Source organism: Dasypus novemcinctus, chromosome 30 (genome assembly GCF_030445035.2).
Source record: "Dasypus novemcinctus isolate mDasNov1 chromosome 30, mDasNov1.1.hap2, whole genome shotgun sequence".
NCBI classification, from domain to species: Eukaryota; Metazoa; Chordata; class Mammalia; order Cingulata; family Dasypodidae; genus Dasypus; species Dasypus novemcinctus.
Window position 1 is genome coordinate 33,776,963 of NC_080702.1, and position 17,766 is coordinate 33,794,728.

The following is a 17,766-nucleotide window of genomic DNA, read 5'->3' on the forward strand; positions in this document are numbered from 1 at the left end:
TGGAATATGGAGGGTTCATGCTAAAAGCTTACCTGGAATGTGGAGAATATGTGTTAATTGAAGTTCACCTGGAGGATATAATCTATATGATACTCAGATAAAACACTTGAAGAAACTAACAAAAATTCCTTTTGCATATAAGCATTTGACTCCCCACTCCTACATCCTCTGTATAAAAAGAACCCAAAATTCTTATTCAGGGCTCAGTTTTTATTAGGACAAGTGTATTCCAAGTTTGGCAAGTTGTAACACATCTTTCTTCTCAGAATTCTTGCCTCCTGGCCTTCAATATCATGCACACCCGACTTCTCTCTACTACAACATCTCTGGGGGCTCATCTTGGATACACTGAGAAGGTCAGAGGCAGCAAGAGTTGATTGGCCCCCAGGACATCTCTGAGTAGCCTGGGAGAGCTCAGGTGAACCCTGCCCTGGGTGTCCCTGAACTCTCTTTAGTTTCAAAAGAGGTTGGGACTCCACTAGAGTGCTCCTGGAGAACCGAGAGACACTGGAGAGTTCAAGGGACCTTGAGAATGAAGCAAAGAGTTCTGCACACCAGAAATGTAAGACACCCAGGGGCAAAACCCAGGAAAAGCATCATTCTGAAAAAAATAGGACAGGAATCTGATCAGCTCCCGAGAGGAGACCCCAGTACTCCTTAGGAAAAGAGAGGAAGCCATCTTCTCTAGGTCCAAGAAAAGAAAGGGATGGTTGTGTGTGTGTGATTGTGGAGGCTGAGTGAGATGCAGAAACACACTTCTGCAGGGCCATCACAGAATCTTGATCCATGGTTCTGTGGTGAACTCATCTAGTCAAGGGTGGTTTGGATGGCCTCCCTGCAAGGGGACCCTCTTCTGAGTTGGGGATTTATACCGACCTGCTAAGGCTAAGAGGTACCATAAGTTCCTGAGAGGCCGGTAGCTGGAAATGGATGAAGCTTTAGGCTGAGTGAGTGTTGTGCAGCATGGGCACAAGGAGGAAACATGGGAAACACACAAAGTAGGATCACATTAGGTTGTATGCTAAAAAACTTTCCCTGAGTATTCCATAGAGAAGTATTTATCATAAAGTTCCAGCCAGGAAAGCTTAAAATACTTTCTGAATTAGAATGGCCAACTTTTGGCATGGACTGGCTCCAGGAGGGCACTTTTGACCCCCAGATCATCCATAAAGTTCACAACACAGTAACCAGAAAACCAGGGCACCCTGACCAGTTCCCCTACATTGATGCCTGGCAATATGTTATAAGTCAAAATCCACTCTGGTTAGGGAAGGTACAACTAAAGAAGCCAGGATTTGCCTAATACAAAAACCCAGAAGAGCTGTCCCAGGGATCAAGCCAAAAAAGCACTGTGCAAAGTTTCCAGAGGAAGTATGCCCCAAATCCAGTGCCAATCGACCCATTCTAGAAGGGCCAAATGAAAATTACCTCCTGCCACCCTATGCAATTGCTCCTACATGGGCCATGATAAGGAATGAGGTGAGCCAATTTCCCTAAGTAATGCTCCCCTGTTGTCATCTGTGCTCAGAAGTGCACCCCCCACACCATTCCCACAGGTGCCTTTATCGCCACCCACACCAGGGAATGCACCTATACCATCCCCACAGCTGCCTTTATTGCAATCTGCATCAGGAGGTGCACCAACTCCATCATCACAGCTGTCTTTGTCATCATCTGCACTGAGAAATGCAGCACAGCTGCCCACACAGACACTTGTCCCTGGCAGCCCAGTGCTGACGATCAGTCAGGAAGGAGTCCCTGAAAAACAACAACTCAGATCATGGGGAGCCTCAGAGGAAGGAGGAGCAGGGAGAAGGTCATTCCTACTCCGTGAAGCCCAAACTCAAGTTTATTATGATGCAGATGGCCAGATTCAAGGGGGAAACCATATATATGTGTACCAGCTCTGGACTACAATGGACTAATTTAACTGGAAAAGCCATACCCCACCATACTTGGAGAAGCCTCAGTTCAGGGCTGACCTTGTCCAGTCCATCAAACCCACCTGTGCTGATTGTAAACAACTCATTATGACCTTACTTAACTTTGAACAAAGAATGTGGGTCACACAAGGGGCTATAACCTGCCTCAAAGAGCACCCACCTGAGGGAACCTTGGACAGTGACCAAAATGCCCACACCCTGTTCCCAGTCAAGGACCACCAATGGGATCCCAATCACACGACTGGCCTCAACGGACTAGAAACTTTCCATAGGACCATAGTTGAAGTTTTTAAAGCTGGGAGTCAAAAAGCAGTAAACATGGCAAAAACCACTGAAGTCCTACAAACTTTCAATGAAAGTCTGGCTCAAATCTATGAGAGACTGTGTTAGGCATTTTGTGTCTACACAGCCTTTAACCCAGATGCTCCCAAAAGCCAAACAATGGTCAATGCATCATTTGTTGCACAATCACTGGCTGCCATCCCAGAAAGCTACAAAAGTTGGATGGCTTCACTGGAAAGAATATTTCTGAGTTCTTGGAAATAGCCACCAAGGTTTGCATCAACCGTGATGTAGAGACCAGGAGGGAAGTGAACCGGAAGATGAAAAAAAAGTAGGCTTTCTCCCAGCAACAATCGTCAATGGATGCAATCCTGTGTCAAGCGAAATAAACTGGGAAACCCCTACCTCAAGAAGAGAGAGGCGCCCACCCCTAGGGTGAAATCACTGTGCATACTGTGGGGAGGGGGTCATTGGTAGCAGGAATGCCCTAGCTGGCCACTCTACCACATTGTTGAAAAATAAGCAGCCAAAGCATTAGCCAGGAGAGCTAGGGGAATGTCACAAACTAAATATTCGGTTAGCAAAAATTCAGAAGGAAGACCTGCAAATCACTTCATTGGACTTGCAGGAATACAAGACTCTGATTGTGATTATTAGGACAGACCACCCTCCTATTTTCTCTGCCCCACAGAGCCTATGGTTGGAGTCCAAATTGGGGTTTCTCCATACATATGATGGTCAACCCTGGGACTGAGCACTCTGTAATGCCCAACCTAGTACAGGCATTATAAAAAAGACAAGCCACTATCATAGGGGCAATTGGTAAAAGCTCCCAGCAACCATTTCTCCATACCAGGACCTGCAACATTGGGGGTTAGGACATCATTCATGAATTCTTATATCTCCCAGAGTGCCCCCTCCTGTGTTGAGACTTGCTGTCTAAGCTACAGGCTCAAATTATCTTTAATGCCATGGGGCAATCCACAGTAACACTGGACCACCAAACCCTCCAAAAATAGTGCTAACCCACCCTCTGCAGGAGGAATGAGACTGTTTGGCCTCAGGGAAGCTCGCCAATCTATGGCCACACAGCTCCCCTTCAAAGATGTGTCCAAAACATGGGCAGAGGGCAACCCAAAGTGGATGGCACATGACATTCCTCCAATTATTATTGAAACAAAGCCACACACAGTCCAATTAGCATAAAGCAATATCCAGTTTCACCTGAAGGGCAAGAAAAAGTCTGGTACATATTTAGAGATTGCTGAATGAAGGCATCCTAAGACCATGCCAATCTCCATGGAATACTCCACTCTTCCCAGTTAAAAAGGCTGATGGGGATTACTGCCCAGTCCAGGACTTGTGAGCAGTCAACTCAGCAGTAATAACTCTATATCTTGCAATCCCTAATCCATACACTCTCCCCAGCTTGATATGCTCAAAGGAAATCTACTTTTGATGACTGAATCTTGAAGATGCCTTCTTCTGCATTCAAATAGTGCTCCAGAGTCAAATGATTTTCATCTTTACCTGGGACAATCTGAACTCCAGCAAAAACCAGCACCTAAGTTGCACACAACTCCCTCAGGGATTTTAAAATGCACCCACTCTTTTTGGACAAGCCCTGGCCAGTGATCTCAAATCCTTTAAACCAGAAGGCCATAATTGTTTTCTCCTCCAATATGTAGATGACCTCATCCTTGGAAGTGCCAACTACGAAGACTGTGCTGGTGGAACCCATGTCTTTTTAAAACATCTGCAACAAAAGGGCTATCAGGTGTCCAAGAAAAAAGCCCAAATCTGCCTACCTCAGGTCAAATATCTAGGTTATAAAAGAGTGCAGCGGCTCCATGAATGGGGACTTGAAAGAAAGTAATCAATCTGTTGCCTCCCTGAACGCAACAACCACCAAAAGTTGTAAGAATTCCTTGGAGTAAACGGATTCTGCCACATTTGGATCCCCAAATTTGGGATCCTCACATGCCCTTTATATGAAGCCAAAAGAGGGGGCGATAATGACTACCTGCTCTCACTAATCCCACAGAAGGATGCTTTCAATGCTCTTAAACAAGCTCTGATGGAAGCACCGAGCATTGGACTTCCAGATCTCAGAAAACCTTTCTACATATATGTTCATAACCACCGAAGTATTGCACTAGTACTCACTCAATACTCGGGTTCCTGGCAAAGACCTGTAGGTTATCTATCCAAACAACTGGACACTGGAGCCCAAGGATGGCCCTCATGCCTGCAAGCTTAGCAGCTGCAGCAATACTAACACTAGAAATCATAAAATTAACTCGTGGGCAACCTATACTTTTTTAGTTTCCACATGCATTAATCACAAACTTATAAGCCAAAGGAACACACTGGCTAACCAACAGTGGCCTGATTAAATATCAAACCCTATTTTGTGAAAATCTATCCATCCAATTGGAACTTGTAAAAACCCTGAACTCTGCTATTCTGCTACACATCAAGCCGGGAATTCCAACCGAAAACTGTTTGCAAACATTGCAAGAAGTTTATTTCAGCCAGCTGGACATTCAAGACCAGCCACTACCAAATCCCAACATGGAGTTCTTCATGGATGGGAGTAGTTTTACTCACAGCAGTGATGAGTAAGCGGGATATGCTGTAATAATATCTGAGACCACAGTAGAGGCCCAGCTTCTCCCGTGTAACACATCAGCACAAAAAGCCAAAATAATTGCCCTTACCTGAGCCCTACAACTTGTGGCTGTGGCCAAGGTTAACATCTCTGCAGATTCCAAATATGCCTTTCTTACCCTGCATGTACCCAGGTCAACTTCAAGTTCTGAAAATGTCCCCACATCATATCTCCTCTTCTTCTCCCTACCCTCAGCAGCTACCATGGCCACTTTCTCCACATCGATGCTACAATTTCTTACATTACTAATCACAATAGTTCCATAGTACAATATCAGTAAGTCCACTCTAGTCCATACTCTATTCCTCCATCCTGTGGACCCTAGGATGTTTATGTTCACTCCACTTCTATATCAGGAGGGGTCTTAGATTCCACATAGATGATGGATGAAATTCTCCTGTTTGCAGTTGCAGACACTCTTATAAGTGCCTACTTACCACGGTAAGTCCAATAAACCAGAGGGTAGGCTTTGCAAGTCTGAATAATTTTCTTATGTTAAGCAATCATGCATCCTGGAATAAATACCAGATGCTCATGAAGGATAATTCTTTTTATCATCTTTTGAATTTGATAACCTAGCTTTTTTTGAGGGTTTTTGCATCTATATTCAAATGGGAAATTGTCCCTTGGTTTTCTTTACTTGTGAGATCTTAAAGTAGCTTTGGGTTCACAATAACTTTAGCCTTTAGAATAAATTATGAAGAGATCCCAATTTAGAAGATTTTGTGAAGTATTGGAAATAATTCGTCTTTGTTTGTTTGTTTATTTATTTATTTTATTATTGATTCTGTAACAATATTACATTAAAAAAATATATGAGGACCCATTCAACCCCCCCACCCTCACCCCACCACTCCCCCCCCCCCCCCAGCAACACTCATTCCCATCATCATGACACATCCATTGCATTTGGTAAATACATCTCTGGGCACCTCTGCACCTCATGGTCAATGGTCCACATCATTGCCCATACTCTCCCCCATTACATCCAGTGGGCCCTGTGAGGATTTACAATGTCCAGTGATTGCCCCTGAAGCACCATCCAGGGCAGCTCCAAGTCTCAAAGACGCCTCCACATCTCATCTCTTCCTGCCATTCCCCATACCCATTAGCCACCATGTCCACTTTTCCCACTCCAATGCCACCTTTTCTCTGTGGACATTGGATTGGTTGTGTCCATTGCACCTCTATGTCAAGAGGAGGCTCAGATTCCACATGGATACTGGATGCAATCCTCCCGCTTTCAGTTGTAGGCACTCTAGGCTCCATGGTGTGGTGGTTGTCCTTCTTCAACTCCATCTTAGCTGAGTGAGATGAGTCCAATAAATCAGATTGTAGGTGCTGGAGTCTGTTGAGGCTCAGGACCTGGCTATCACATTTTCAGTCCAGAGATTCAGATCCCCTAAATATATCTTAAACCCCAACACCAAATACAAATCCAGCACAGTAACATGAAAGTCTTATGAAGAGAGATCCCATCTGAGTCCAGATTCATCACGCATAAACACCAGCTCCAAAGAAGGGCCATCTGACATGGCAGTTAACCCCATCTGCCATGACAATAGCACCCATGGATCTCTTTAGCCCTCAAAGGAACCAATACCTGGGGGTTGTATCTGCTCTATCTGTCTCTCAGACCCCGCTCAGTTGTGCATAAGGGCAATCCTTTTGACAGCCTCCAGACTTTTTTTTTTTAGAGACTCGTAGCCATATAAATTCATTTCTCCTTTCCATTTCCCCCTTACATTAGGTGAAGCAGCATTTTAAAGACATGTTATTTTATGTAGACAGGGATATTCTGCTGATCTGCATTGAACTTTCCTTTCCAGGTCATTTTCCAGTTGCATCATCAGTTGGTAGTTCATAGTGATCCCTCGGTGCCAGGGAGGCTCATCCCCGTGTGTCATGCCCCACACTGGGGTGAAGGCATTGCATTTAGATGCTGAGTTAGGCTTCGAGACTGGCCACATTTGAGTAACATGAAGGCTGTCAGGAGGAAATGCCCTGGCACAATGCTGCTCTAGGCCTTGTTCTTATTTCAAGCATATCAGCTCACAAGCATAGTCATTAGCATCAGGGGCTCACTGTTGGACACTCATTCCTTCCCGGTCCTTGCTGCTGCACCTGGGAGAGTGTTGCTGCTCCCGTAGGGACCATGAGAGAGCACCACCGGCCAGGAACCCAGTACCCCCCCCAGCTGTAGTTTTTAATTGTTGCCACTATGAGTATATCCAAACATTACCATGCACCCTGGACATATGTCCTGTATAGCTCCCTGTCAGCCATATATCATCTGTCAATAGTATCCTATACCAGTATTCCTCCATTGCCATCGTTGAACCACTCTGTAATCCAGAACTTCCTGAAAATTGAAGCCCAATATAATGTCAGGATCCCTTAGTAGCAAAATGGCATATAGCGATGGGTTTAAAGGTCAGATATAGAATACGTGTTGACTTGGAAAAAATTCTACATCATATCTTTTTCTTCCCCCCCCCCCCCAATTATTGAACTTCTCTTAACAAGAGCCCTAGACCACAGCAATTCATATATATAATATACAGCACTCCCACACATCCATCACAAAACCTTTTCCCTTCCAGAGCGATACACTTACACCCTATTCACATCATATTTACTTAAATTGATGTACAGAGTCTGAGACAATAGCTTTCAAACAAGGTGACATCTGTGCTTACATTGTGGTGCATACTTTAGGATACACAGTTTTCTAATTTTTTAGTTATCCAGTGTTTTACATTATGGTTTACATTATCAGTCTGTTGTCTCCTATATGTTATGGTGTAATATTACATGTTTTATATCCATCCTTGTGTACTCTCGCGAAACTCCTCTCTTACCCAACATTTACCTTGGTTCCACACATTTAACATCCATTTTCCAATCCACCTTGGTGCCCATGGTGACAGCCAACCTCCGTTTCCCGAGAAGCCATGTCCAGAGATAGTTGGAATAGTGTTCAGGGCCTAACTTGCTCAACTATCCCAATGCCCTGGGAGCCACCCTTTCTCTCAAGAGATACAGTTCCCTCTATTTGATGGCATTAGTCCTCCCCAGGATGTGGGTCCACCCCCACTCTCACTACTTGGGTCTCTACCCAATGGTGCCACCCACTCTGGCAAAATGAGCATTCAGACATTCCCCAGGAGCCCGTCCCACATTGGACCATCCCCTCCGAGCATTCTAAATAGGTAACCCTCTTAATTATATTTTGGTATGATTTTCTCACCATTTTACTCTCCACCAACACCTGACACTCTCCTATGTTCATATGCTACCCCACCCTCCCCCCACTTTTGGGCAATATTACCCATCCGCCCATCCCCAGCCACCCTCAAACCTGCAAAGCCCCTCCGAAAGGCAACCCCTTGCCCCCATTTTATCTCTTCTTTGTGTTCATACTTACCAGCAGCTCGTCATAAATTCCACCCCTGCAGACATCGGCTCACTTCCTTCCTCCACCCCCGATTTCCTGTAAGCCTATCGTTCAGTCTCTTGCTCTCTGAGGCAGCTTGCTTATTTCATATCATTGAGGTCATGTCGTATTTGTCCTTCAATGCCTGGGTTGCTTCACTCAACATAAGGTTCTCAAGATTCATCCATGTTATCACGTGTGTTTGTAGTGTATTTGTTCTTATAGCCGAGTAGTATTCCATTGTGTGTGTATACCACATTTTATTGATGCACTCATCTGTTGATGGGCATTTGGGTTGACTCCAACTTTTGGCAATAGTGAACAATGCTGCTATGAACATTGGTGTACATATATCGGTTTGTGTCCTTGTTTTCAGTTCTGCTAGGAATATACCCAGCAGTGGTATTGCTGGGTCATATGGCAAATCTATGGCTAGTTTTTTGAGAAACAGCCATACTGTCCTCCAGAATGGTTGGCTCCTTCTTCATTCCCACCAGCAGTGGATGAGTGTTCCCCTTTCTTCACGTCCGTCCAGCATTTGCATTCTTCTTTTTTTTTTCATAGCTGCCAATCTTATGGGTGTAAGATGATATCTCATTGTAGTTTTGATTTGTATTTCCTTGATAGCTAGAAATTTGGAGCATTTTTTCATGTGCTTTTTAGCCATTTGTATTTCTTCTTTGGAGAAGTGTCTGTTTAAATCTTTTTCCAATTTTTTAAATGGGTTGTTTATCTTTTTATTTTCAAGATATAGGGGTTCTTTATATATGTAAGTTATAAGTTTCTTATCAGATATATGGTTTCCAAATATTTTCTCCCACTGTGTGGGCTCCCTTTTTACTTTCTTGACAAACTCCTTTGAGGTGCAGAAGGCTTTAATTTTGAGGAAGTCCCATTTATCTATTAGTTCTTTTGCTGCTCGTGCTTTTGGTGTGATATTCATGAATCCATTTCCTATTACAAGGTCCTGTAGATGTTTCCCTACACTGCTTTCTAAGGTTTTTATGGTCTTGGCTCTCATATTTAGGTCTTTGATCCATCTTGAGTTGATCTTTGTATAAGGTGTGAGACGGTAATCCTCTTTCATTCTTCTACATAAGGATATCCAGTTCTCCAGACACCATTTGTTGAATAGGCCACTCTCTCCCAGTTGAGAGGGTTTGGTGGCTTTATCGAATATTATGTGGCTATATATGTGAGGTTCTATATCAGTGCTTTCAATTTGATTCCATTGGTCTGTGTGTCTGTCCTTATGCCAATACCATGCTGTTTTCACGATCATAGCTTTGTAGTATGTTTTGAAGTCAGGTAGTGTGATTTCTCCAATTTCGTTTTTCTTTTTCAGTATGTCTTTGGCTATTCGGGTCCTCTTTCCTTTGCAAATAAATTTCGTAGTTAGTTTTTCTAGTTCCTTAAAGAAGGCTGTGTTGATTTTTATTGGGATTGCATTGAATGTGTAGATCAGTTTTGGTAGGATAGACATCTTAATAATATTCAGTCTTCCTATCCATGAACAAGAAATATTCTTCCATTTACTTAGGTCTTCTTTGATTTCCTTGAAAAGTCTTGTATAGTTCTCGGTGTATAAGTTTTTTACCTCTTTAGTTAAATTTATTCCTAAGTATTAGATTTTTTTTACTTACTATTGTGAATGGTATTTGTTTCTTGATTTCCTCCAGATCTTGCTCATTATTGGTGTACAGAAATGCTACTGATTTTTGTGCATTGATCTTATAACCTGTGACTTTACTAAACTCATTTATGAGTTCTAGAAGCTTTGTTGTAGATCTCTCAGGATTTTCTATATATAGGATCATGTCATCTGCAAATAATGAAATTTTGACTTCTTCCTTTCCAATTTGAATGCATTTTATATCTGGTACTTGCCTCAGTGTTCGACCAAGTACTTCTAAGGCAATGTTAAATAGGAGTGGAGACAATGGGCATCCTTGTCTTGTTCCTGAGTTTAGAGGGAAGGATTTTAGGATTTCTCCATTGTAAACAATGTTGGCTGTGGGTTTTTCATATATACTCTTTATCATGTTCAAAAAATTTCCTTGTATTCCGATCTTTTGGAGCGTTTTTATCAAGAAAGCGTGTTGTATTTTGTCAAATGCTTTTTCTGCATCTATAGATATAATCACATGATTTTTTTCCTTCAGTCTGTTTATATGGTGTATTACATTGATTGAGTTTCTTATGTTGAACCATCCTTGCATACCTGGAATAACTCCCACTTGGTCGTGGTGTATAATTCATTTAATGTTTTATGGAATATGATTAGCAAGTATTTTGTTAAGTATTTTTGCATCTAGGATCATTAGAGAAATCGGTCTGTAATTTTCCTTTATTGTGGTGTCTTTGTTTGGCTTTGGTACTAGGGTAATTTTGGCATCATAGAAGGAGTGCGACAATGTTCCTTCTGTTTCGATTTTTTTAAATAGTTTCAGCAGGATTGGTGTTAGTTCTTTCCGGAATGTTTTGTAGAATTCACCTGTGAGGCCCTCTGGCCCTGGGCTCTGCTTAGTTGGGAGATTTTTAATGACTGAATCTATCTCTCTGCTTGTGATTGATTTGTTAAGATCATCAATTTCTTCTTTCATCAATATGGGTTGCTTATGTGTTTCTAGGAATTTGTTCATTTCCTCTAAATTGTCATTTTTGTTGGAATATATGTTTTTCAAAGTATCCTCTTATGATAGTCCTTATTTCTGTGGGGTCAGTGGTGATATCATCTTTCTCATTTCTTATTTTGTGTATTTGCATCTTCTCTCTTTTTTTCTTTGTTAGTCTAGCTAATGGTTTGTCAATTTTGTTGATCTTCTCAAAAAACCAGCTCTTGGTCTTGTTTATTTTTTCAAGTGCTTTCTTATTTTCTCTTTCATTTAGTTCTACTCTTATCTTTGCTATTTCCCTCCTTCTTCTTCCTGTTGGTTTACTTTGTTATTGTTTTGCTAATTCCTTCAAATGTGCAGTTAGTTCTTCAATTTTTGCTCTTTCTTCTTTTTTGACATATGAGTTTACGGCTATAAATTTACCTCTCAGTACTGCTTTTGCTGCATCCCATAAATTTTGGTATGCTGTGTTATCATTATCATTTGTTTCACGGTAGTCAATGATTTCTTTTCAGACTTCCTCTTTCACACATTGTTTTTCTAAGAGTGTGCTGTTATTTTCCAAATCATGGTGTGAAATCTTGGCCTCTGTCCCTTGCAAATTTCCAGCTTGACTCCACTGTGGTCAGAGATATTGTTTTGTATGATTTCAATCTTTCTGAATTCATTCAGCCTTTCTTTGTGGCCTAGCATATGGTCTATCTTTGAGAATTATCCATGTGCACTTGAGAAAAATGTATATCCTGCTGTGTTTGGGTGTAATGATCTATATATGTCTATTAGATCCAGCTCCTCTAATATACTGTTCAAATGTTTTGTTTCTATAGTGCTTCTCTTTTGAAATGTTCTGTCCAGAGTTGTAAGTGGTGTATTAAAATCCCCCACTATAATTGTAGATGCATCTATTGTTTCACTTATTTTTTCTAGGATTTGCCTCACGTATTTAGAGGCACCCTTGTTAGGATCATAAATATTTATGATTGTTCGATCTTCTTGACAGATTTTCCCTTTCACTAAAATGTAGTATCCTTCTTTGTCTCTCACAATTGTTTCACATTTAAAGTCTATTTTGTCTGATATTATTATAGCTACTTTTGCCTTTTTTTGGTTATTATTTGCTTATATGATTGTTTTCCAGCCATTCACTTTCAACCTCCATGAGTCTTTGTGTCTAATATGTGTCTCTTGTAGACAGCATACGGATGGGTCATATTTCGTTATCCAATGTCGCAGTCTGAATCTTTTGATAAGTGAGTTTAATCCATTGACATTCAGTGTTATTACTCTCAAGGAATTGTTTGTGTTAGCCATATTTTGATTGTATTTGTTTTTGTCATATTTTGTATTTTTTCCCTCTATTTTTGTCTTTTTTTGTTGCTCTTATACTCTCCTCCAACTCTGCCTGTCCTGTTTTTTCCATTCTTCCTGCAGAACTCCCTTTAGAATTTCTTGAAGGGGAGGTTTCTTGTTGATATACTCTTTCATTTTCTGTTTATCTGCGAATATTTTGAACTCTCCATCATGTTTGAATGCTAGTTTAGCTGGATAGAGTATTCTTGGTTGGAAATTTTTTCCTTTAGTACCTTGACTATATCATACCACTGCCTTTTTGCCTCCATCATTTCAGATGAGAAATCAGCACTTTATCTTATGGAGCTTCCCTTGTATGTGATGGTTTTCTTTTCTCTTGCTGCTTTTAGAATTTTTTCTTTGTCTTGAGCATTGGATAATTTGACAAGTATATGTCTTGGGCTGGGCCTGTTGGGGTTTATGACCATTGGAGTGCACTGTGCTTCTTGGATATGTACATCTGTCTCTTTCAGTAGATTTGGGAAGTTTTCAGCCATTATTTCCTGCAACACTCCTTCTGACCCCTTTCCGTTCTCTTCTCCTTCTGGAATGCCTATAATATGTATGTTTGAGCATTTTGCATTGTCATTCAGGTCTCTGAGTCCTAGCTGGATTTTTTCTATCTTTTTATTGACTCCTTCCATTGTCTGATTTCTGATGTACTGTCTTCCATGTCACTAATTCTCTGCTCTGCCTCTTCTAGTCTGCTGATATTGGCTGCAAGTGTATTTTTGATTTCTTGAACTGTGGTGTTCATTCCCATCATATCTGTTATCTTTTTGCATATGTCTGCAATTTCCCCTCCAAGTGTTGTCTTCATTTTGTTAACCTCTTTCATTACATCATCAAATTTGTCGGTCATAAATGTTCTGAGATCTTTCATTGCTTGTGCGAAGTTCTGCTCCCCTTCCTGATTTTTAGTTTGTTGATTGGATTCAGCCATGTTTTCCTGATTACTGGTTTGATTTGTAGTTTTTTGTTGCTGTCTGGTCATCATTTTATCTTGATGGGTTTATTCAGCTCCTTAGCTTCTTTGTCTACTCTTGGAGATTAGTTAGCTGTTGTTTTCCTGTGTAAGTGTTATATCTTCTCTTTGTCACTTTGTTCTTCTTATTCTAATTTCTTGTTGCTGGTTAAGTTCACTTTAGAGGAAAGTGTTAATGCCAGGGAAAGGCAATTGTGTAAACAAGGAAAACGTGTAAAGTAGTATTGGTGATATATGTTAACAAAGCAAGAATATGAGATCTGGGAGGGTGGAGGTTAGATTTGTGTAAATTGTGTTGAGTTATAGCAGTAGGCAGAGTACCTATTATGAGGTAGATGACTGAATATGGGAGGAATATGGTATGCGCTAAAAGACTATTGTTTTCAGGAGAGAGGGAAAGAGAAAAGAAAGGTAATAGTTTCAAGAGTGGATAACAGACAGAAAACAAAACAGAGGTATTAGAAATTAAGAGTTAGACACTTTGTGGATCAAAGAAAGGGAGGTGGGAAGTGGAATATAGCAGAGACAGTAGATGATGGCGGATATCAAGATATAGGGGAAAGGGGATAGTGTTGGTAGCCTAAGTCAGTTCACACAGAAATGAGGCAGTGGAGGATGTGAAAACCCAGCAAATGTGAGGTGTTCCCTGCAGCACTTATTGTATAATTGAGTTAAAATGAAATAAGTAGAAAAAAAAATTTATAAACCCTAAATAACTGAATAAAAAAAGACTTTACGGGATACGCTGGGAGAAAAGACTAGGGGATAATGCAATAGTAGCAATCAGGACAATAAAAAACAATAAAAAAAATAAGGTAAAATGAAAATAAAAACAAAACAAAATGAAACAATAAAGAAAAAACGCAAACGTTGAAGGCTAGGGCATTCAGGGATCTCAGATGGACCTCAGGGCGTGATGGATTCAAGGGTGGAAAGTCTGAGTTATTGAAGACTCAAGAGGTGTGAGTCTCAGGTATGGGCCACCAGAATTTAGGGGATTCAGACCTGGCAACGTCAAATCTGGTCAACAGGAAGCCTAGGAGCCCTGCAGTGTAACACAGCCCTCAGGGAACCCCACAGCTGGGTGTCAGCCCTATAGGAGAAGTCAGATTCTGCAAACTCTATATTATGTCTGAACCCTGCAATTCACTTAATCAGTAGGGTTGTTTTTTAGTAGGTAAATCGACAATTCAGCTTTTGGACAGCTCCCACCCTGTAATTCCAAAAAATGGCCAGTTGAGGGTGCCTCTACACAGCAGTCAATTTACTGAAGCAGATCCGAAGCCCGCCGTGGGTTGGGTTCCAGTTGGAAATACCAAAAACGGATTCCAAAACGGGAATTCCCAAGCTTCATGAAATATTCCCCTATCGACTTCCTGACGTGTCCCCCTCCCTCACCGCACCCTGAAACTACATCCCAATTACTAAGAATCTAATTTCGTTGCATATCAGCAGCCGGGCCTGGGGGGTGGGGCTCCAGGCAGAAGCGCTATTATTTGTGTCTGCAATCAAAAATTCCCCCGCTTCACAAAACACCGTCTGTCTCCCAAAATCGATTTGCAAAGGCGTCCGTTACCTCAACCTCCCAACAGCCCACCCAGGATTCGTGAATTTCCTAGCACCACAGAGCCGCCAAAAGCGCAGCTGGAGTGCCGATACTGCAGTTCCCCCGCCCCCCCAAGGAGTGAGCAACCTGTCAGCCCGGTCTCACCTCTGGGCAATAGAAGCCAAATTATATCTTATAGACCAATCCTCTCCATTACCTTTCCACCAAATCGATGTCCAGATACTTCCTGCCCTGCAAAAATCCTGAAAAAGCCCGGCCTCGGAGAATCTCCAGTGGTGCCCAGCCTCCTTTTCCCACGAGAGACCACAAGGCAAGTTCACTCAGCCACCATCTTGGCCCCTCTCTCTTCTTTGAATATTTGATAGAATTCATCTTTGAAGCTGGCTGATCCTGGACTTTTCTTTTATGGAATGTTTTTACTTACTGATGCAATCCCTTAACTTGTTATAAATCTGTGGAGACCTATTTCTTCTTGAGTATGTTTACATAAGTTGTATGTTGATAGGAAGTTGTACATTTCTTTTTCTAGATTATTCCCATACCATTTTCTAAGCTTTCACTTATAATCCTTTAATATCTGCAATTTCTAGCAATGTCCTCAGTTTCTATTTAGATTTTATTAATTTGCCTCTTCCCTTTTTCTTTTTCAATGTATCTAACACTTTGAAATTTTATTGATCTCTCCCAAGAACCAACTTTTTATTTTATTTGATCTCTCAATTGTTTTTCCATTTCATGTGTCTCCACTCAAGTATTTCTTATTTCCTTCCATCTGCAAGCTTTAGGTTCTGTATTCCCTTCTTTTCATAGTTCCCCCAGATCTGTAGAAAGACTAATGACTGTTCTTTTCTATTTTTAAATGTAGACACTGATAGCTATAAATTTCCTTTCAACTTTTAAATCCACCCCTAGAATGACCTAACATAAGGAATTCATCACCTGAAAAATAAATAATAGTAAGGATCTTGATGGGTAGAGGATTTCATATGCCAGCTGCAGTTCTAGTGAACTGTCAACACTGAAGTCCTTGAGATTCTATATTAGTGAAGTGGGTTCATAAAGGGTTGAAGTCCAAAGTTCTCCTATGTAAAATCTCTGAAAAGTACATTTCACTGTGGGAATGACTCAAAATCAGGGTCTGATCATGTGGGATGATAAATTAAAAAATAAGATGAATTCAAACTTTGCCAAAGAACATGAAGTGAGTACTAAATAATAGGCAGATCACATTTTTTATCAAGATTAGACACTAGCTCACAGCAATTATTAATCTCAAAAGGCCTCTCTGGTTTTCATGTCAAAGGAATGGATGGCTCTGGAGTCAGGTGATGAATGAGTTATTGGCCTTTTTCTAGTTCACAGAGAACACAGTAGGTTATATAAAAACTCTGGTATTATTTCGTAATATCAGGGAAAACTAATAGTTGGCAGTGGACAAAATTAACACATGGCTCTGCTAAATCAATTTTAATGAAACATATCCATAAAACATAAAATCCCTCTAAAATTTACAATGGACTTTGGTATAATTACAGAGTTGTGCATTCATCACTTCAATCAATTTTAGTGATTTTTCGTTTCTCCAAAAAGAAAAATATCTATAAACAACTACAAAAAAACACACAAAAGAATCAAGCAAAAGAACACACAAAAAGCCTACCCCTTGGTAGTCACCTCTCAATCATGTTATCCATCTCCTGCCATACATAATTGCTATTCTATTTCTGTCACTAGATTTTATTTGAATTTTCATTTTGTTTAGACCAAATGTAACAATAGGTAGTAATTTATGCCTACATTCTTTCACTTATCATTAATTATTATTAATATAAAATATATTATTATACTTTACAGTCCATAGGTTTTTTATTCTGTTTTTCCCCAAATCATCCTGATACAAACATCTCAGAACATCAACATATTTTTTATATTTCATAGAAAACTTCCTTATATATGCACTACTAGCAATATTAATTTTTCACAAGAAGGTTCTCTATGCTACAAAGTTCTAAGTTTTATATTTTCTTCAATTGACATAATTGACCTTGGAATTCCCTTTCAAACACTACTTTACTCATATACCAGGGCTGCTAATTACAAACACTATGATATGCTTTCACCATTTTTATGCATTTCCAAATGTTAACAAATACACTTTTACCAAGTCTGCACATATTAAAACTCACCTTTCAAATATATAAACTCATTCTATTTTCTAATGACTTATATTCTATTTTTTAACTCCATGAATTTGCTCTTTAGGCTCACTTCATAATATCAAACTCATACAATGTTTCAGTTTTTGTGTCTGACTTGCTTTACTCTGCATTATGTTTCCTTGGTTCCTCTAGGCTGTAATATGCTTCAGGATTTCTTTCTTTTCAGAGTTGAATAATATTCCATCAGGTGTATATACCACAATATTTTTATGAGTTGCTTACCATAATTGTGACTAATGATGCTATGAACACTGCAGTGCAGATATATGTTCATATCCTAGCTCTCAGTTCCTCTGGGTATAAACCTGTGGGGAGCCGCCCGGAGCTACGTGCATTTGCGGTCTCCAGCAACATGGTGGTTTTCATAAGTACGCCTACTCCACCCCTGTGCTTCCACCTTCTTCTTCCCCTTTCCCCAGTTTCCCGGGCAAAAAGTGTCGCACCTGCGCAACAAGATGTTGAAGCCATGACCAGCATTGAAGACTCGCAGCCTATAGCAAGTGGTGTAACAGCATTTTATTGCCTTATATGGAAGAGCCGCTTCATCAGCCTATCACCCCCTAATACCCTCCCCTTAGTATATATTCTGATGCTCTGCCCTCAATAAATGGAGACTTGATCAGAATCCTGTCTTGTCTCCATTTCTCTCACCTCTTGTCCCCCAATTCCCACTCCCTCTTTCAGGTGCCGGATCGTTT

At 40.7% G+C, this 17,766-nt stretch overlaps 1 pseudogene; it reads right to left on the bottom strand.

Annotated features, from left to right (window-relative positions):
• The window catches only part of LOC131276770 (vomeronasal type-2 receptor 116-like), a 34,870-nt pseudogene extending 19,649 nt beyond the window's left edge, over positions 1–15,221 (bottom strand).
• Between the last annotated feature and the right edge of the window lie 2,545 nt (positions 15,222–17,766).